Below are 22,380 nucleotides of genomic sequence, written 5' to 3'. Positions count from 1 at the left end.
GTATTTCAATTTACTAGTCTGAGCATAAACAAAAAGAGACAATATTTGTATTTGTTAACCTTGTGGCAAGATACTTGAAAGTAATTAATTGTTAATTAAATTTTATTCATCTTTACGAACTATCTTGAAAATAGTACAACCTCCACATCCTAGCTGCAAATACAGGATCCTGTTCTCAAATATAAAAAAGGCTGAAAATTTACCACAAATGCTCTGAGCTCCTTAACTATTAGAATGTTTCATGTGATATAATGTGGATTTTTGAAGATAATTTATGGAAAGCAGTCATCAAAATACTTGACAGTGAGTCCAAGATGTCATATTCCATTTTCCTTTTCTGAAAAAAACTTAGTGCACTTGTATTTATTCAAATTTATTTTTAAAAAACTTGACAGTTTCATTTCTATCTTGATCTTAAGTATTTGCTCTTGAAAATAATCATCAAAAATAACAATACTGGGCTTCCCTGGTGGCGCAGTGGTTGAGAGTCCGCCTGGCGATACAGGGGACACAGGTTTCTGCCCTGGTCCGGGAGGATGCCACATGCCGCGGAGCGGCTGGGCCCGTTGAGCCATGGCCGCTGAGCTTGCGTGTCTGGAGCCTGTGCTCCACAACGGGAGAGGCCACAACGGTGAGAGGCCCGCGTACAGAAAAATAAATAAATAAATAACAATACTAACGCATACATGATTAAAATTCTCAAAAAGTACGTGTAATTTTCAACACCAAAAGGGAAAACAGCTGCAGAAAATCACTTAAATGTTTAATTGATGAAAATATGAAATACATAATTATTCTAGAAATGATGCACCTAGTTTTCTAAATAAAATCTATTCTTATAGGTTTGATTTATTTTATGCCTATTTTATGTCATATTAAATGTGGTTGTAATGAATATGAACTGTCATTCTCAGCAAATGAAATAGTCTTACTCTTCTGTTCATGACAGAATAACTAGTACTTAGCCTTTCAGTAATAAGCAAAATTTAAAAAAACAAACAAAAAAAAGAAACTGTACAAAAATATGTAAAATGTCTGTTTCAGACATTGGAGAAAAGGAAGCAGAGAACTGTGTTCCTTGAAAAAGTGAATTAAAAAAAATGAACCCTATCATTGATCCCTAGAGACACTTTCCAAACCACATCACAAGGAGGGAAAACAAGGCAAAGCATGAAGAGTCTTATTCAATTGAAGAGAACTGAGATCGGAATGCAGAGTCTCAGGTGGCTTGACTTTATGGGGCAAAGTACCAGAAATGAGAGAGTTATCAAAAGAACACCAGTAATCTCTGTACATAGAGACAGAACAATAGATACTAACTATACTGAAACACTGATGGGGGAAAAAGTGAACAAAAACTCAGTGACTTGTGGAAAAATATTAAAAAGTCAAACATACATATAATTGGAGTATTAGAAGAAAGCTGTAATGTAGAAATATATCTGAAGAAATAAAGGCAACTTCTTTTTTTCAAATTTGTGATAAAAAACAACCCGAAAAATCCAAGCTGAAAACAAGAAAAACCCACAAAGACACAACACAATCAAATTGCAGATAACCAAAGAAAGAGGAAAAACAATCTTAAGAGCAGTCCCTAAAATAGGACACATTACAAAAAGATATGGTGAACAAAATAAAAATAAAAATAATGTCTGACTCCTCACTGACTTCTCTTTGGGAATAAAGCAAGATGGAAGACAATGAGAAATCTCTTTAAAGAGCTTCCAGAAAAAGAAAGGCCTGCCAAACTGGGTGGGGGTTTATATATTCATAAATTATGAAAGTAAAATAAAAACGTTTTGAGAGAAACAAACTGAAATTTTCATTACCAGAAGAACTTGAATCTTTATAGATGCATAAAAAGCAACAGAAATGGTATATCTGTGGGTAGGTATAAAATATTTCATTGTGTTTTAATATGTTTATAAATAGTACTCTGGTGTGGATATAAACAGTTACAAAAAACATTCACACCCTAACAATTAAATAGGCTGGATAAGCTACAAATTATATATTTTTAAAAATAACAACATCATAATGCTGAAAATACAAATAAACTTAATGGAACTATATTCCACATAATGACAGTCCTTGATGAAAGAGAGGATATACAGAGGTGTCCCCCTTCTTCCCCCATCAACAGAAAAGTAAATAGAAGAACCCACCTGGCATAAATTGGGGTGAGGAGAAACCAGCCTAACTTTTAATAAACTTTTTAAAAAATATCTTATTGTTTTAGGGCAGTATTAGGTTTACAACAAAATTGAGAGGAAGGTACAGAGATTTCCCATATACCAACTACTCCCACACATGCAGAGCCTCCTCTATCATCTACACCCCTTACCAAAGTGGTACATTTGTTACAGCAGATGAATCTACTTTGGCGCATCATAATCACCTAACGTTCATAGCTTACATTAGGGTTAACTCTTGGTATTATACATTATATATGTCATTAGATATGTCAATATATAATGACATATATTCACCATTTTGGAATCATACAGAGTATTTTCACTGCCCTAAAAATCCTCTGTGCTCTGCCTATTCATCTCTCCTCAGCCCTTCCCTGGCAATCACTGATCTTTTTACTGTCTCCATAGTTCTGTTTTTTCAAGAATGTCATAGAGCTGGAATCATACAGTATGTAGCTTTTTCAGATTGACTTCTTCCGTTTAATATGTTTTTAAGGTTCCTCCATGTCTTTTCAAGGCTTTGCAGCTCATTTCTTTTTAGCACAGAATAATGTTCCATTGTCTGGGTATACCACAGTTTATCTACTCACCTACTGAAGGACATCTTCGTTGTTCCCAAGTTTTGGCAATTATGAAAAAAGCTGCAATACACATCCATGTACAGGCTTTTGTGTGGACATGTATTTTTTACTCCTTTGGGTAAATACCAAGGAATGCAATTGCTGGATTGTATGGTAAAACATGTTTAGTTTTCTAAAAAACCATCAGAGTGGCTGCACCAGGAATGTGTGAGAGTTCCTATTGTACCACTTCTTCTTCAGCACTTGGTGTCAGTGTTACAGATTTTGGTCATTCTAATAGATGTGTAGTAGCATTTCATTGTTTTAATTTGCATTTCCCTGGCAACATATGATGTGGGATATCTCTTCATATTTTATTTGCCATCTGCATATCTTTTTTTGGTGAGGTGTCTGTGAAGGTCTTTGACCCATTTTTAATCATTTTTTAAATTACTGAGTTTTAAGAGTTCTTTGTATATTTTGGATAACAATCCTTTATCAGATTTGTCTTTTGCAAATCTGTTGTATGTAAAAAAGCACCACCACACCTGAAGTCATCTAGGTTTTCTCTTATGTCATCTTCTAGGAATTTTACAGTATTGTATTACTGTGATTCAGTTCACCACAGTTTCAAATGCTTTGAGAGCATGGTTGGGAGTTTCCTATTCAGTAAGACATGGATTTTAGCACTAGAGTGGTTTTGGAGCTTTATAACTCTGTTTCCAGCTTTTTTCTGGTTGCCAAGGAGAACTCCTTGATCTTTAATTTCACCTCTGGATTTCTTTGCTTTGCACTCTAACTGAGCTATCCTACAAGCTTTTCTCATCTCTTCAGTGCCATGCCAGGCATTCTGTGTTTGAAAGTCAGAAATACCTCTATAGGAGGAAAGTGACTGAACTATCCTTTCTCTCTCTTCCCTCCCCTTCTCTCTCACCCTCTCCTCTCTCTCATAGCTAAAACCCCTGAGTGACTTTTCCTTTCTGTTCTTTTGCTTCTTATTCATTCTTCCAAACTTGAAAGTCTACATTGCCTGGAGGATTCATTTCAATTTTCCTTTCCTTCCTTAATTCTTCCTCTTTTTTTTCCTTATCTGAAAATGCAAAGTACCTAGGAAATTGTCTCATAAAAATAGAGGGCAGAATGGTGGTTACCAGGGGCTGAGGGGTGGAGGAAGTGGGGAGATGTTGTTTGAGGGTACAAACCTGCAACTAGTAGATAAATAAGTCCTGGAGATCTAATGCACAATGTAGTGATTACAGACAACCATACTGTACTATAAACAACAAAGTTGCTAAGAGACTAGATCTTAATTATTCCCACTGCAAAAAAGAAATGAGAAGTACGTGACACGATAGGAGTGTTAGCTAATGCTACAGTGGCAATCATATTGCTATATCTAAATGTATCAACACATTTTTACACCTTAAACTTACAGTGTTATATGACAATTATATCTCAATTAAAAAACATTTTGGGGCTTCCCTGGTGGCGCAATAGTTGGGAGTCCTCCTGCTGATGCAGGGCACATGGGTTCGTGCCCCGATCCGGGAGGATCCCACATGCCGCGGAGCAGCTGGGCCCGTGAGCCATGGCCGCTGAGCCTGCGCGTCTGGAGCCTGTGCTTCGCAACGGGAGAGGCCACAACACTGAGAGGCCCGCGTACCGCAAAAAAAAAGAAAAAGAAAAAAAAAAATTTGAAGTCCTAGCCTCAAATACTCGTGAATGTGAGCCTATTTGTTAGGTTTTTTGCAGATTATCAAGTTAAAGTGAGGTGATTCATGTAGACCCTAACCCAATATGATTGTGTCCTTATAAACAGAGAAAATTTGGACACAAAGATAGACATGCACAGAAGGAAGACAATGTGAAGCACAGTAAGAACATCATCTACAATCCAAACAACTCTGAAGCCTGCTAGAATCTAAGAGAAAGGAATAGAACAGATTTTCCCTCACAGCCTTTAAAAGGAACCAAGCATGACAGACACCTTGATTTCAGACTTCTAGCTTCCACAATTGTGGGACAGTAAATTTCTGTTAAAGTTCGTGGTACTTTGTTATGGCAGCCCTAGCAAACTAATACAACATTCAAAACCATTTCCTGTAACAGAAGAATTTTGGATATAAAACAATACATACTGTAAACTTCCAAGTACACCTGACCCTTGAAACAACACAGGGGTTAAGGGCACTGACCCTTTGCATAGTCAAAAATTTGTGTATAACTTATACTTGGCCTTCTGTATCTGCAGTTCCTCTACATCTGTGGTTCTGCATCCTCGGATTCAACCAACTGTGAACTGTGTAGTACTGTAGTAAGTATTTATTGAAAAAAAAACTGTGTATAAGTGGACCCGCACAGTTCAAACACTTGTTGTTCAAGGGTCAACTGTATACATGTATTTAGAACAGGCAAAGCTAATGCATAGTGATAGAAATCAAATCTACTGATTGTGGTTGCCTGGTTGGAGGATGGTAGATTGACTGGGGAAGAGTACAAAAAGATTGGGGGGGCGGGTCATGGAAATATTCTATATCTTATTTGTAATAGTAGTATACATTCATCAGAATTCATTGGCTATACACTTGAAATTCGTGCATTTTATTTATGGCAAGTTTTCCACAACAGAGTTGGTTAAGCTTAAAAGAGGAAATATGGGTTTTCTATTATATTTCCAAACATTGGTTTCAAAGGAAGAAGAATTTATAAAATGACAAGTTATTGGTAGTTAATCAGAACTTAGTCATAAATATTTTAGAAATACATATTTTCTTAGCTCTATCATATATCTTCAAAGATGTGTTTCCGTTCCAAGCCAAATTATGCACCCTATTTCCTAATCTGATTTACTCCCTCAGGTAACATACACACTGCCTGATGTAATATCATCTCACTGCTGATAAGGTGATTTACTAAGTAGCAATAGGTTTAGAATAAAATGTGCACCACTTTCTTAACTCTGTGTTTATTTTTTAGGTGAGACCTGTAAGTAATAACAGAATCATATGAATTGTGATCCATGAGCATTCCCATGTTATCTTAGGACAAGGTGGAAATTTCAAAGTTTGTAAAAAATAGGAGATAGGAATCACATAAAGAAGCAGAGTTTCACTTCCTACAAGTTCAAAAACTAATTCTTGACATATTTCTTAAATTAATATAATACCACTTGAAGAAAATGAATGTGACTGGAAGAGTGGAGTAGTTGTCAGTTTTGCTGGAATTCATAATTTAAACATTTATAAAGACCATTGAATGGACCTAGAGACTGTCATACAGATTGAAGTAAGTCAGAAAGAGAAAAACAAATATCGTATATTAATGCATATATGTGGAATCTAGAAAAATGGTACAGATGAACCAGTTTGCAAGGCAGAAATAGAGACACAGATGTAGAGAACTAACATATGGACACCAAAGGGGGAAAGGGGGGGATGGGATGATTGGGAGATTGGGATTGACATATATACAGTAATATGTATAAAATAGATAACTAATAAGAACCTGCTGTATAAAAAATTAAATTAAATTAAAAAAAACATAAAGACCATCAAACACAGTATCCTCATTTTTCTTTTGTGTATATATATATATATATATATATATACACATATACACACACATATATATATATATTCCTTTTTAGATTCTTTTCCATTATAGGTTATTACAAGATATTGAGTATAGACACTATCCTCATTCTTATCTAGTTAAGTGAAACTCTTTCAAAACATTATTCGTCTGTTGCTTTATCTAAATAGTTAAATGCAAACAACAAAGATCCCTTTTTAATAATAATATTTGAGGGGGGCTGTAACTCAGTAAATAGTCATACAGTTACAGCTCTTTAGATAATATTTACACACCTCTATATTATATGTTCTCTCAATCTAGTTCCTCTCAGACACAAAGTGACACATTTACAAAGTGTCTATCACACACAAACTGGAAAATCATTTTCCAGTACTGCATCCTTCTTTCAGCCCATGGCTATTACATAACATATGCTCAAGAGAATCAGTATTTATTTGGCAACAATAACAGGATATAAAAGCAAATTTAGATCTTACATCCAACTGAGAATATAATCTATTCTCTGCAGAAACCAGTATGGTACCAATTTGTATGTTGAGTTAAAGGAAAGCTATCTGGCTCCTCAGGAGCTGCCTTGCCATCTTTCAGCAGAGCTCTACCAATTCAATTAGTGCCCCTCTGCCCAGGCTAATGCCTGGGAACAGATGCTGATGCCTGCTGACACTGATGAGTTGTTTTAGGATGTGTCAAAATGGTTACATTATGGCAAATGATATTTCACAATGTAGTTTAGATAATGAAACACATTTGGTACTCATTTCAAATATTTTAGGTTTTCCCCCTAATTTTTATTCTAGAAGGACTATAAATGATAATATTATAATTCCATTCTCTGCTAAAACATGTACTGAAGATGTTGCAATTGAACCTGTTAAATTCAGGCCTAAAAATATGACAAATATAACCTAGAACAATAATCCTTTGGTCTTTGATTATAATATTTGCTAGAAAAATTCCTAAGCACATTGAACATAATAAATTTTTAAGATTCACTCACACATCCATTCACTCATTTTTTTTTTCATTTTTTTAATTAAGTTCAGCAAGATTTATTTAGCTTCTGTACCATCTACAAGGTGCTTTGCTAGAATCTAACAAGCTTAGAAGGCTGGGATCTGATTAGATAAACACATTCACAATTAGTATAATAAAAGGCAGACGGTAAAATATTTTTATTTACCATACATTTTGATATTTATATTTACACAATTCAAATGGGTCTGTGAGTTAAAAAAGCATCCTATAATTTTTGTTCTCAACATATGTATACATATATGTATTTTTAACTCATCATGGCATATGTGTATATAAACACTTATTATTTACAGTAATGGACAAGAGGCCAGTTACTTAGATAAACCAAATTAAAAAAAAAAATAATAGTTACCATTCACAGAGCACAGGTAAACATGAAGGAAGTAATGGTCTTTTTATTTTATAGATGAGGAAACAAGATTGAGATGCTAATAAATGATAATTAAACCAGATTACTAAATGGAATGTTTGCCATGCTCTATTTAACTAGTAGATGTGCAAATATTTCATCACTTCTCTGCTTTTAAAATTAAGGTGAATGCTACATAGAGAAATGTTTTATTTCTTTTATAAATTTTTTTAATATTAATTTTGTTAGCTTACATTAGAAAGCTAAAATGGACTTGTTATGCAATGTACTTATCATACCAAATCTCATTTAATCCTTGCACAACTCCATATAAAGCAGTTATCTTTATTCCCATTTTATATGATGAAATAAAATTTAAGAAACTTAAGGAATCCCCTCAAGGTCATACAGAAAGTAAACAAAAAGGTAGCTTTAAGATGGACATACATTTACTTCCAAAACCCATACTCCTTCTAGGATAAAATGATGTTTATTTATATTACTTATATTGTGTTTTCCAGATTATGCAGCACTTGGACATAAAGGGTTATTAATTCCAACAGTGATTCCTAAAGTTCTTCAAGTGACTTACTCACTTTTTTTCCTGGTCTCTTTCATAATCAAATTACATTTAAAAGGTGCTGGCAGATTACTATGGTGGAGACTTAAGAGCATATTGGATGACAACCCAAATGACACATTTAACCATTCATTTTTCTTTGGTGCGTTCAGATATGACTGAAGTTACCCAAATACTTAAGTCCATAATGCTAAGTATTCTTTTAAGAATATAAATTCTACATCAGAAAGGAGAGTGACTTCTGTGTATAATGAGGTCTCAGTATTCTCCCAGTGAAGTGGGTTGAGTTGTCCCTTTTCTTGCCCATTTAGGAGTCTGCCTGCAGAGACTCTATAATGTCACTGACTGTCCATGAATCCTGAGAGTAAATACTACCAGTAACTCTGAAGGAGAATGTATTCTCCCTTGCAGACAAGCCTGGGGAGAGAAAGCAGCCTAGAACAGGCCAGTGCTAAGAGGCTGTGAAGGTTTACAAAAATGCCAGAACAGCAGTAGTTTAGAGTTGAGTAAGTTGGCATAGGTGACAAGTGGTTTCCTAAAATGAACTGATTGTAAGCATTCCTTATGGATGTTCAGATATAACTGGGAAGTATTTGGGAAGGGGAAGGGGGGATGTGTGTATAAAAATGCAAAATAATTTATATTTAAAACTTGCACTAATTAAGTGCCTATAAGGGACAGGTACAGGTATAATTTATCTGGGGAGTGGATAGTTATTTGTTTAACAGAAAATTTGATAACCTACTTTGTGTGTGAACGGTGAATACCCCAAGGCATGGATTTTAAAGGGGCAATGAAACAAAGGATATATACCCAGGAGTGGTATTGCTGGGTCATATGGTAGCTCTATTTTCAGTTTTTTGAGAAACCTCCATACTATTATCCACAGTGGCTGCACCAATTTACATTCCCACCAACAGTGTAAGAGGGTTCTCTTTTCTCCACATCCTCACCAACATTTGTTATTTGTGTTCTTTTTGGTGATAGTCATACTGACCAGTGTGAGGTGATATCTCACTGTCGTTTTGATTTGCATTTCTCTGATCATTAATGATGCTGAGCATCTTTCCATGTGCCTGTTGGCCATCTGTATGTCCTTTTTGGAAAAATGTCTATTCAGGTCTTCTGCCCATTTTTAATAGGGTTGGTTGTTTTTTTGATGTTGAGTTGTATGAGCTGTTTATATATTTTGGGTATTAAACTCTTATCAGTCATTTCACTTGCAAATTATTTTCTCCCATTCAGTAGGTTGCCTTTTTGTTTTGTAGATAGTTTCCTTTGCTGTGCAAAAGCTTTTAAGTTTAATTAGGAAAACACTAATTCGAAAAGATACATGCACCCCCAATGTTCATAGCAGCATTATTTACAATTGCCAAGATATGGAAGCAACCTAAGTGTCCATCAAAAGACGAATGGATAAAGAAGATGTGAGATATATATATACACACACACACACACACACACACACACACACACACACAATAGAATACTACTCAGACATACAAAAGAATGAAATTTTGCAATTTGCAACAACAAAGATGGACTTGGGGGGGGTATTATGCTAAGTGCAATAAGTCAGACAGAGAAAGACAAATACTGCATGAATAAAACAAACTAGTGAATGTAACAATAAAGAAGTAGACTGACAGGTATAGAGAACACACTAGTGGTTACCAGTAGGGAGAGGGGAGGGGCAATAGAAGGCTATGGGATTAAGAGGTACAAACTATCAATATTATGTATAAAATAAATAAGCTACAAGGATGTGTTATACAGCACAGGGAATATAGACAGTATTTTGGAGTAACTAAAAATGGAATATAAACTTTAAAATTGTGAATCACTATGTTGTACACATGTAACTTATGTAATATTGTACATGAACTATACTTCAATTTAAAAAATAGAAAAAATAACAAGGGATATCCAAATTCCATGTTTGACAAAATAAAAGTTCTCTGTGTGGAACAGAAGAGAGGAGAGATGACTGATGGAAGCACACAAAAGGAGAAGAGTATGTAAAACGGTGAAAGGCATGTGGCTTTCAGATAAGGAAGTTCTCAGATAAAGAGTATCTTGTTAGCTGGGCTATCATATTGCTGCTCTCTATCAACTTCAAAGCTGAAGAAGTGTGCTTCCCCCCGTATCAATGCCTTGTGGAAAACATCAGGGTAAAAATGTTCCACATCTGACTTGGTACTGAATGATGAGAAAACTGAATCTCAGTGAAGGTCTGAAAACATTACTCTTTGAAGACTCCAATCTGAATTTAATATGCTCGTTTCTCTTTCTGTTGCATCTTATTGCAGGTAATCAGGTTTCAATGGACACAGGGGAGAAAGGTCTAGGATATAGAATATTATCACAAATGTGAATGCAATGAAATCAACTATCCTGTCATTGCAGAGTTGTAGATGACCTCTGTTTTCTTCCAATTTCCAAGAATACGGCAGCTCCCTTCTCAGAATTCACCTTGCTTTTATGACAACTTGAAAGAACATCAAGAGGGTTATAATACAAATTCGAATGCCATTTGTGCTTCAAATCTAGTAAATGATTTAGTGCTTTATCTATTCTTCTTTGGAATTCTGAAAGGTGACTCTCTGAGTCTTTGAGATGTCATGCTATCCATTATGTTTCAGTTTGCCGATGCATGTTATCCATTATGTTTCAGTTTGCCGATGGTGTTTAACATTTCATGTAACTAGTCTCTGTGGTTATATTGGTGCTATTGTGCTGTTGCCATAGCAATTAAAGAGGCACAGTTGTGGAGCAATGCAGACAGAACGATCAGCACAGAGATGCTGTTTGACACAATTCAGGCCTCTAGAAATCTGGATAATTCTTCAGGAAAAAAATATGGTTTAGACTTTGTCTTGATATTATTGTGGGCATTGAGGCAGCCAAGTTATCACCAATGGAAAATCTAGTTGAAAAGCTGAAAAAAATGGGAGAGGAAAGAAAGGCATACACATACAGAGGAAGTAATGCATTTACTGAGGGTTTATATACAAAATATGTGTGTGGGTGGAAACTTCCGGCAGTACTCCTACAGAAATGTTTTGACAAACTGACACCATATGGAAGCTTTCATGTCTCTAAAAGCATTATGTGTTTTCTCTCTCTCTCTCCTCCCCCTTTCTCATTCTTTCTTCTCTATTCCTCCCTCCCTCCCTCCCATCTCTCTCAAACACACCCACCCTACTCAGTCTTTTTGGATTCTCCTATTTTTTGTATTAACATTGTTTGGCCCTTTACAACATAATGATCATTTCAATTTGATGTTATGCATATTTTAAACAGTAATATAATAATATTACTACATAAAAAGTCCATGCCCAGTTACATTAAAAAAATTATAAATATAGCAGATAACTGAGTAAAGGATACAAAGAGATGATTCACAGAAGCCTGGACCTTTCCTGCTGTCTTTCTATATTGAACTGCCAACGTGTCCTTAATCTTTAAAAAATCTCAAAATTGACATGTCTACAACTGAACTCCTAATTTTCTCTCTCAAATCTGCTTTGCTCCTACTATAGTACTTTGCATTGGCATCCCATCTCACTTGGAGAAAATGCTCAGGTTTTTATACTGGACACCAATTCCTACATGGTGTGGTTACTACTGCTTCTCTGATTTCAGAACTACTATGGCCCTTGTTCACTTAACTCTTACCAGATTGGCCACTTTGCTCTTTCTTAAACACACTGGCCAAACTTTTGCTCAAGACTTTTCATTCTCTTTCCCTTTTTTCTGGATCTCACCATCTATCTTTAAGAGTATGTGTAGTTTCAACCATCAATTCCTTCCAGTCTTAAATGTCACCTTCAGAGTGGGACCATCCTATTTAAATTATAAGCCCTCTTTCTTAAATCCCTACTTTATTTTCCTCCATAACAATGACCATCATCTCACTATCTATACATTTTGCTTATCTTTGTCTATTTTGTGACTCACCAAATAAAATGCAAGTTCTATGAGGGCAGAGATTTTTCTCTTTGGTTCACCATTGTATCCTCAACACCTAGGGGAAGGGTTGGCATAAAATGGGCTCTCAATAAATATTGGGTGAAGGAATAATTTGGAAATCCAACTATTTAGCAAGTGTCTGAGAAAATTTTCAAAGTTTTTAGTAATTGAAATGTGAACAAAAATACTGTTTTGTAAAACAATTATGGTTTTTTAAATTATAATATCAGTGCTGGTGAGTATACAATGAAGAGATATTCTCACACATTGCTAGAGGCGGTAGACATTTAGAATTTTATGCCGTCTAAAATGAAAAAGGTCCTGGAGGCTAGGGAAATAGATAAAATATAGAATGGAAGAATAAGGGAAAAGTACAGTATTGGCAGGCTTTGACAAGGGAGAGAACTGATTAATTCAGCAGCCTTGAATTATGAGGGAAATGATGAATTAGGAGCATTATAGGATGTTTTATTGTACTGGGGGCCATGCAGTCTCCTCTAATACTCCCAAAGAAAATCTTAAGTAAAATTTGCATGATTTGTAAATGCTCCTGCATTTGGGGCTTGTGTTACCTATGCTACCCTTGCTAGCCCATGCCTGAAGACAAGTGTAAGAATCAAATTTATTCACCTAACATATATGTAAACTATTTAACAAAACCACTGGCTTATGATAGCTGTTTCATGAGTAGAAGCAGCAGCAGCAGTCATCATGGCAGCAGCATAGCAAGCGATAACAACAATAATAATATTGAAAAGCCTATCATCAACTTTATGGCAAATTATAATACATCAGTTCAGTTACTTTTTAATCAAGCCATTAAATGTTTATTTTAAGAATCACAAAGAAGTAGAATTTAGACAGGTGTGTAGAGAAAAAACAGGATAAGCAATCATATATATATATATACACACACACACATATATATATACATCCAAGCCTGTATGGCTATCTGTACATGTATATGCACGTGTGTAAGTACTAGTTCCCCTTTCGATATCCATTCTTCCCTTTAGTAACAGAATCCCAATTTTCCCTGGTATATTGTTTCCCAGAATGAACAGTTTATTTTCCAGCTTCTTTTGCAGGGAAATATAATCATGTGAGTCACTTATTTCCCATGAGGTATAAGTTAAAATGTTGACAAGAACTTCAGAGAAGGTATCTTAAAAGGAAATGACTGAAATGAGATGTACCCTTACTTGTCCTTCTTCTGAACTACAATTTTAATAGGATGCCTGGAACTCTAGCAGCCAACTTAGACATTGAGGTGACCTTGAAGATGGGAGTCAGGAGTCAGGATGATGGAGGAAGACTTCTTGATTATCATGGCATTGCTCTACCAGCCCTGGGTTACCTTCTAGCACGTTTAAACTACTGTTTTGAAAAGTCTCTTCTACTCACAGCTAAACTAATCTCAACTGGTTACAGTACAATTTTAAAAACATTAAAGCACCAGGTATAAATATTCTAAAAATGCCTAGAAAGAAACATACATTCAAGTCTATATATCTATAGATGTTTCAAATATTTTAAAACATTGTATGTAGTAAGTACATATTTCCTGTAAAATAACAAACAGTTAAAATAACTTGGATTATTTTAATATTAATTCATATGTGTTAGCAATGAGTCATATAATGATAAAAATTGTCTATTAAATTGAGAGATTTTTGACAGGTATTGCTCTGGGCTATAACAAACCCCACAGAATTACTAAAAACAAATATTTTATGATGATCAAAGTGAGTAAACACATTTAGTACACATCTGCCATATATCAGTGGGTAGATACTGTTTATTCAATCCCTGAGGCACTGCTTGATAGTACGTTAGTTATGAAAGTTCATTAATTATTTCAAGCTAACCAAAGAAAATTTTATAAAAATTAGGCATTGGGTCAACTACAGATATTCTCTAACTACGAGAATGTAATGTAAAAATAGATTTCTGTCTTGGTCATTGACTAAATGTTTGTAGTAAGTGCTAGTATTGGCTTACTTCCTCAATCTTGGCTTGAGTAAGAGTGGATAGGGTGACATTAACTAAAATATAGAACACAGGAAAGAAAAATGGTTGGGATGTGATGCGAGACAATGAGTTTGGTTTAAGATAATCTATCTATAATCTATATCTATAATCTATATCTATATCTATAATAATCTATATCTATAATCTATATCTATAATCTAATCTATAATCTATATAATCTATAATCTATATCTATAATCTATATCTATATCTATAATAATCTATATCTATAATCTATATCTATAATCTAATCTATAATCTATATAATCTATAATCTATGAGTTTGGTTTAAGATAATCTATTCTGTTTAAATCCAGGCTGGATATATTTTGAAATGAACAAGATATTGGTATTTAAATCTGTGAGCATGCAATCTCTGAAGGTTATGATAGATATGGCTGGTTTGCAGACAATGGAAATGAATTATTTTAAATTTCTTGACAGCATGCTATCATCTACATTTGGGAGCATCTATCCACTGTTATTTTATTATTTTACAAAATAATGACTATTTTTTGTTTCATGATTATTTTCATGTGTCACCTGCCAAAGATTTTGACACAGCATTTTTTTAAATGAGATGACTCTAGTGTCTAATATTTGCCTTTAGCATTTTGAAAACTGAGCTAGACGCCAAGTAGTTATTTAATAATGTGCCTACCCTTCATTTTTTCCGGTTTCTAAGGACCACTGGTTTATAGCTGAGAAAACTGAGGCCCAAATATTGTTCAGATATGATTAGAGTTTTTGAACCCTTAAAAACTATGAATGCAGAACATAAATATATTCCAATAATCTAGTGTTCAAGTGAATTATAATATACTTCATGTGTGAATGTAATACAGTCATGAAACATCTTTACAATAGATCGTTAAAAATAACAGGAAAATATGTTACAATATGTGCTAGGTAGAATTCTAAGATGTTCTCTTTATTAGCTCTCCTAGGCGCATGCCCTCCTGTTTAATCCTACCACTGAGTGCAGTTAAAACTTGCAACTTGCTTCTAACCAACAGAATGAGGCAAAGGTAAAGGGACTTTCCATATATTAATTATTTGCCTTAAAGTTAATAAAAAGAAGAATTATTCTGGGAACATGACCTATCATGTGAGCCCTTTAAAAGAAGGTCCAAGCTTTCCTTGAAGTTAGATGCCTCAAGTCGAAGAGACTGTCTATCCATTGCTGGCTTTGAAGAAGTAAACTGTCAAGATTCTACAGCAGTGAGGAAATGCATTTTACCAACAACCTGAGGGCACCTGGAAGTGGTTCTTCCCTAGTTAAGCCTCCAGATGAAAACTCAACACAGCCAACAATTTTCCTGTAGCCTTATGAGACCTTAAACAGAGGATCCAGCCAAGATGTGCCTAGATTAACCTATGGAATCTCTGAGATAATAAATGTGTACTGTTTTAAACCACCAACTTTAAGGTAACATCACAGCAATAGAAAATTAATACAAAGTATTTAGATTAAAGAGTGGGAGGAGACCTTCAAGATGGCAGAGGAGGAAGTCATGGAGATCACCTTCCTCCCCACAAATACATCAGAAATACATCTACACGTGCAACAACTCCTACAGAACACCTACTGAACGCTGGCAGAAGACCTCATACCTCCCAAAAGGCAAGAAACTCCCCATGTACCTGGGTAGGGCAAAAGAAAAAACAGAGACGAAAGAATAGGGATGGGACCTGCACCAGTGCGAGGGAGCTGTGAAGGAGGAAAGTTTTCCACACACTAGAAGCCCTTTCGCGGGCAGAGACTGCGGGTGGCAGAGGGGGGAAGCTTTGGAGCCACGGAGAGCACAGCAACAGGGGTGCGGTGGGCAAAGCGGAAAGATTCCCGCACTGAGGATCCGTGCGGGCCGGCACTCACCAGCTTGTCTGCTCACCCGCCAGGGTGGGTGGGGGCTGGGGCTGAGGCTCGGGCTTCGGTCGGATCCCAGGGAGAGGACTGGTGGCGTGAACACAGCCTGAAGGGGGCTAGCGCGCCACAGCTAGCCGGGAGGGAGTCCGGGGAAAAGTCTAAGAGGCAAGAGACCATTGTTTCGGGGTGCACGAAGAGAGGGGATTCAGAGCACCACCTAAAGGAGCTCCAGAGACGGGCATGAGATGCTAAGGCAGCTGTTGCAGCCACCAAGACGCCTGGTGCAAGCACAGGTCACTATCTACACCTCCCCTCCCAGAAACCTGTGCAGCCCTCCACTGCCAGGGTCCCGTGATCCAGGGACAACTTCCTCAGGAGAACACACGGTGTGCCTCAGGCTGGTACAACGTCATGCCGGCCTCTGCCGCTGCAGCCTCTGCCACCGAAGCCTCGCCCGGCATCCGTACCCCTCCCTCCCCCCGGCCTGAGTGAGCAAGAACCCCTATGCAGCTGCTCCTTTAATGCCGTCCTGTCTGGGCAGGAACAGACGCCCTCAGGCGACCTACAAGTAGAGGCCAGGCCAATCCAAAGCCGAACTCCAGAAACTGTGCGAACAAAGAAGAGAAAGGGAATCTCTCCCAGCAGCCTCAGGAGCAGCGGATTAAACCTCCACAATCAACTTGATGTACCCTGCATCTGTGGAATACCTGAATAGACAACGAATCATCCCAAAATTGAGGCGGTGGACTTTGTGAGCAACTGTAGACTTGGGGTTTGCTAAGTATGTGACTGACTGGTTTCTGGTTTTATGTTTTTCTTAGTTTAGTATTGAGTTTATTATCATTGGTAGATTTGTTTATTGATTTGGTTGTTCTCTTCCTTATATATATATATAGATAGATAGATAGATAGATAGATAGATATAGTATTTTTCTCTTTCTCTTTTTGTGAGTGTGTAGGTGTATGCTTCTTTGTGTGACTTTGTATAGCTTTGCTTTCACCATTTGTCCTAGGGCTCTGTCAGGTTTTTTTTTTAATATAGTTTTTAGAGCTTATTATCATTGGTGGATTTGTTTTTTGGTTTGGCTGTTCTCTCTTTCTTTCTTTTTTATTTTTTTATTACTCTTTAATTTTTTTATTTTTAATAATTACCTTTATTTTTTATTTTAATAAGTTTATTTCTTTTTATTTCCTTCCTTTCTTTCTTTCTCTCTCTTGCTCTTTCTTTCTTTCCTTCCTCCCTCCCTCCCTTCTTCCTTCCTTCCTTCCTTCTTTCTTTCTTTCCTTTCCTTTCCTTCCTTTCTTTCCTGCCTTTCCTTCTGAGCTGTGCGGCTGACAGGGTCTTGGTGCTATGGCTGGGTGTCAGGCCTGTGCCTCTGAGGTGGGAGAGCCAAGTTCAGGACATTGGTCCACCAGAGACCTACCCGCTCCACGTAATATCAAACAGCAAAAGCTCTCCCAGAGATCTCCATCTCAACGCTAAGACCCAGCTCTACTCAACAACCAGCAAGCTACAGTGCTGGACAACCTATGCCAAACAACTAGCAAGAGATGAACACAACACCACCCATTAGCAGACAGGCTGCCTAAAATCATAATAAGGTCACAGACACCCCAAAACACACCACTGGCTATGGTCCTGCCCATCAGAAAGACAAGATGAAGCTTCATCCACCAGACACAGGCACCTGTCTCCTCCACCACGAAGCCTACACAACCCCCTGAACCAACCTTAGCCACTGGGGGAAGACACCAAAAACAATGGGAAGTACAAACCTGTAGCCTGTGAAAGAAGACCCCAAACACAGTAAGTTAAGCAAAATGAGAAGACAGAGAAACACGCAGCAGATGAAGGAGCAAGGTAAAAACCCAGCAGACCAAACAATTGAAGAGAAAATAAGGAGTCTACCTGAAAAAGAATTCAGAGTAATGATAGTAAAGATGATCCAAAATCGTGGAAATAGAATGCAGAAAATACAAGAAACATTTAACAAGGACCTAAAAGAACTAAAGAGCAAAAAAACCAATGATGAACAACACAATAAATGAAATTAAAAATTCTCTAGAGGGAGTCAATAGCAGAATAACTGAGGCAGAAGAATGGATAAGTGACCTGGAAGATAAAATAGTGGAAATAACTACTGCACAGAAGAATAAAGAAAAAAGAATGAAAAGAATTGAGGACAGTCTTAGAGACCTCTGGGACAACATTAAATGCACCAACATTTGAATTATAGGGGTCCCAGAAAAAGAAGAGAAAAAGAAAGTGTCTGAAAATGTATTTGAAGAGTTTATAGTTAAAAACTTCCCTAATATGGGAAAGGAAATAGTTAATCAAGTCCAGGAAGCACAGAGAGTCCCATACAGGATAAACCCAAAGAGAAACATGCTAAGACACATATTAATCAAACTATCAAAAATTAAATACAAAGAAAAAATACTAAAAGCAGCAAGGGAAAAGCAACAAATAACAAACAGGGAATCCCCATAAGGTGAACAGCTGATATTTCAGGAGAAACTCTGCAAGCCAGAAGGGAGTGGCAAGACATATTTAAAGTGATGAAAGGGAAAAACCTACAACGAAGATTACTCTACCCAGCAAGGATCTCATTCAGATTTGATAGAGAAATTAAAACCTGTACAGAACAAGCAAAATCTAAGAGAATTCAGCACCACCAAACCAGCTTTAAAACAAATGCTAAAGGAACTTCTCTAGGCAGGAAACACAAGAGAAGGAAAAGACCTACAAAAACAAACCAAAACAATAGAGAAAATGGGAATAGGAACATACATATCGATAATTACCTCAAATGTAAATGGATTAAATGCTCCCACCAAAAGACATAGACTGGCTGAATGGATACAAAAAACAAGACCATATATATACTGTCCACAAGAGACCCACTTCAGACCTAGGGACACATACAGACTGAAAGTGAGGGGATGGAAAAAGATATTCCATGCAAAGGGAAATCAAAAGAAAGCTGGAGTAGCAATTCTCATATCAGACAAAATAGACTTTAAAATAAAGACTATAAAAATAGACAAAGAACGACACTACATAATGATCACGGGATCAATCCAGAAGAAGATACAACAATTGTAAATATTTATGCATCCAACATAGGAGCAACTCAATATAAAAGGCAAATGCTAACAGCCATAAAAGGGGAAATCAACAGAAACACAATCATAGTAGGGGACTTTAACACCACACTTTCACCAATGGACAGATCATCCAAAATGAACATAAATAAGGAAACACAAGCTTTAAATGATACATTAAACAAGATGGACTTAATGATATTTACAGGACATTCCATCCAAAAACAACAGAATACACTTTCTTCTCAAGTGCTCATGGAACATTCTCGAGGATAGATCATATCTTGGGTCCCAAATCAAAGCTTGGTAAATTTAAGAAAATTGAAATCATATCAAGTATCTTTTCCAACCACAATGCTGTGAGACTAGATATCAATTACAGGAAAAAAATCTGTAAAAAATACAAACACATGGAGGCTAAACAATACACTGCTAAATTACCAAGAGATCACTGAAGAAATCAAAGAAGAAATAAAAAAATACCTAGAAACAAATGACAATGAAAACACGATGACCCAAAACCTATGGGATGCATCATAAGCAGTTCTAAGAGGGAAATTTATAGCAATACAACCCTACCTCAAAAACCAAGAAACATCTTAAATAAACAAGCTAACCTTACACCTAAAGCAATTAGAGAAAAAACAAAAAAAACCCAAAGTCAGCAGAACAAAAGAAATCATAAAGATCAGATTAGAAATATGAAAAAGAAATGAAGGAAACAATAGCAAAGATCAATGAAGCTAAAAGCTGTTTCTTTGAGAATATAAACAAAATTGATAAACCATTAGCCAGATGCATCAAGGAAAAAAGGGTGAAGACTTAAATCGATAGATTTAGAAATGAAAAAGAAGTAACAACAGACAATGCAGAAATACAAAGGATCATGAGAGATTACTGCAAGCACTATATGCCAATAAAATGGACAACCTGGAAGAAATCGACAAATTCTTAGATAAGCACAACCTTCTGAGACTGAACCAGGAGAAACAGAAAATATAAACTCACCAATCACAAGCACTGATATTGAAACTGTGCTTAAAAATATTCCAAGAGGGCTTCCCTGGTGGCACAGTGGTTGAGAGTCCGCCTGCTGATGCACGGGACATGGGTTCGTGCCCCGGTCCGGGAGGGTCCCGCGTGCCGTGGAGTGGCTGGGCCCATGGGCCGTGGCCACTGGGCCTGCACGTTCAGAGCCTGTGCTCTGTGGCGGGGGGGCGGGGGAGGTGGGGGGGTGGGGGGGGCACAGCAGTGAGAGGCCTACGTACTGCAAAAAAAAAATATTCCAAGAAACAAAAGGCCAGGACCAGATGGCTTCACAGGCGAATTCTATCAAACATTTAGAGAACAGCTAACACCTATCCTCAAACTCTTCCAAAATATAGCAGAGCGAGGAACACTCCCAAACTCATTCTACGAGGCCAGCATCACCCTGATACCAAAAACAGACAAAAATGTCACAAAGGGCTTCCCTGGTGGCGCAGTGGTTGACAGTCCGCCTGCCGATGCAGGGGACATGGGTTCATGCCCCAGTCCGGGAAGATCCCACATGCCCCGGAGAGGTTGGGCCTGTGAGCCACGGCCGCTGAGCCTGCACGTCCGGAGCCTGTGCTCCGCAACAGGAGAGGCCACAACAGTGAGAGGCCCGCGTACCGCAAAAAGAAAGATGTCACAAAGAAAGAAAATGACAGGCCAATATCACTGATGAACATAGATGCAAAAATCCTCAACAAAATACTAGCAAACAGAATCCAACAGCACATTAAAAGGATCATAAACCATGATCAAGTGGGGTTTATTCCAGGAATGCAAGGATTCTTCAATATATGCAAATCAATCAACGTGACACACCATATTAACAAATTGAAGGAGAAAAACCATATGATCATCTCAATAGATGCAAAGAAAGCTTTTGACAAAATTCAACACCGATTTATAATAAAATCCCTCCAGAAAGTAGGCATAGAGGGAACTTTCCTCAAGATAATAAAGGCCATATGTGACAAACTCACAGCCAACATCGTCCTCAACAGTGAAAAACTGAAACCATTTCCACTAAGATCAGGAACAAGACAAGGTTGCCCACTCTAACCACTATTATTCAACATAGTTTTGGAAGTTTTAGCCACAGCAATCAGAGAAGAAAAGGAAATAAAAGGAATCCAAATCGTAAAAGAAGAAGTAAAGCTGTCACTATTTGCAGATGACATGATACTATACAAAGAGAGTCCTAAAGATGCTACCAGAAAACTACTAGAGCTAATCAATGAATTTGGTAAAGTAGCAGGATACAAAATTAATGCACAGAAATCTCTGGCATTCCTATACACCAATGATGAAAAATCTGAAAGTGAAATTAAGAAAACACTCCCATATACCATTGCAACAAAAGGAATAAAATATCTAGGAATAAACCTACCTAAGGAGACAAAAGACCTGTATGCAGAAAATTATAAGATACTGAAGAAAGAAATTAAAGATGATACAAATAGATGGAGAGATATACCATGTTCTTGGATTGGAAGAATCAACATTGTGAAAATGACTCTACTACCCAAAGCAATCTACAGATTCAATGCAATCCCTATCAAACTACCACTGGCATTCTTCACAGAATTAGACAAAAAAAATTCACAATTAGTATGGAATCACAAAACACCCCAATAGCCAAAGCAATCTTGAGAACGAAAAATGGAGCTGGTGGAATCAGGCTCCCTGACTTCAAACTGTACTACAAAGCTACAGTAATCAGGACAGTATAGTACTGGCACAAAAACAGAAATATAGATCAATGGAACAGGACAGAAAGCCCAGAGATAAACCCACGCACATATGGTCACCTTATCTTTGATAAAGGAGGCAAGAATATACAGTGGAGAAAAGACAGCCTCTTCAATAAGTCATGCTGGGAAAACTGGACAGGTACATGTAAAAGTATGAGATTAGAACACTCCCTAACACCATACACAAAAGTAAGCTCAAAATGGATTAAAGACCTAAGCGTAAGGCCAGAAACTATCAAACTCTTAGAGGAAAACATAGGCAGAACACTCTATGACATAAATCACAGCAAGATCCTTTTGGACTTACCT

The 22,380-nt window shown here is 36.8% G+C and overlaps 1 protein-coding gene across 2 annotated transcripts in view; it reads right to left on the bottom strand.

Annotated features, from left to right (window-relative positions):
* The window catches only part of LRFN5 (leucine rich repeat and fibronectin type III domain containing 5), a 256,240-nt gene that overhangs the window by 16,515 nt on the left and 217,345 nt on the right, over nucleotides 1-22,380 (bottom strand). The window lies entirely within an intron of this gene.

Source organism: Orcinus orca, chromosome 2, assembly GCF_937001465.1.
Source record: "Orcinus orca chromosome 2, mOrcOrc1.1, whole genome shotgun sequence".
NCBI lineage: Eukaryota > Metazoa > Chordata > Mammalia > Artiodactyla > Delphinidae > Orcinus > Orcinus orca.
The sequence above is the reverse complement of the archived record's forward strand: the minus strand, read 5'-3'. Positions and strand labels throughout refer to the sequence as shown.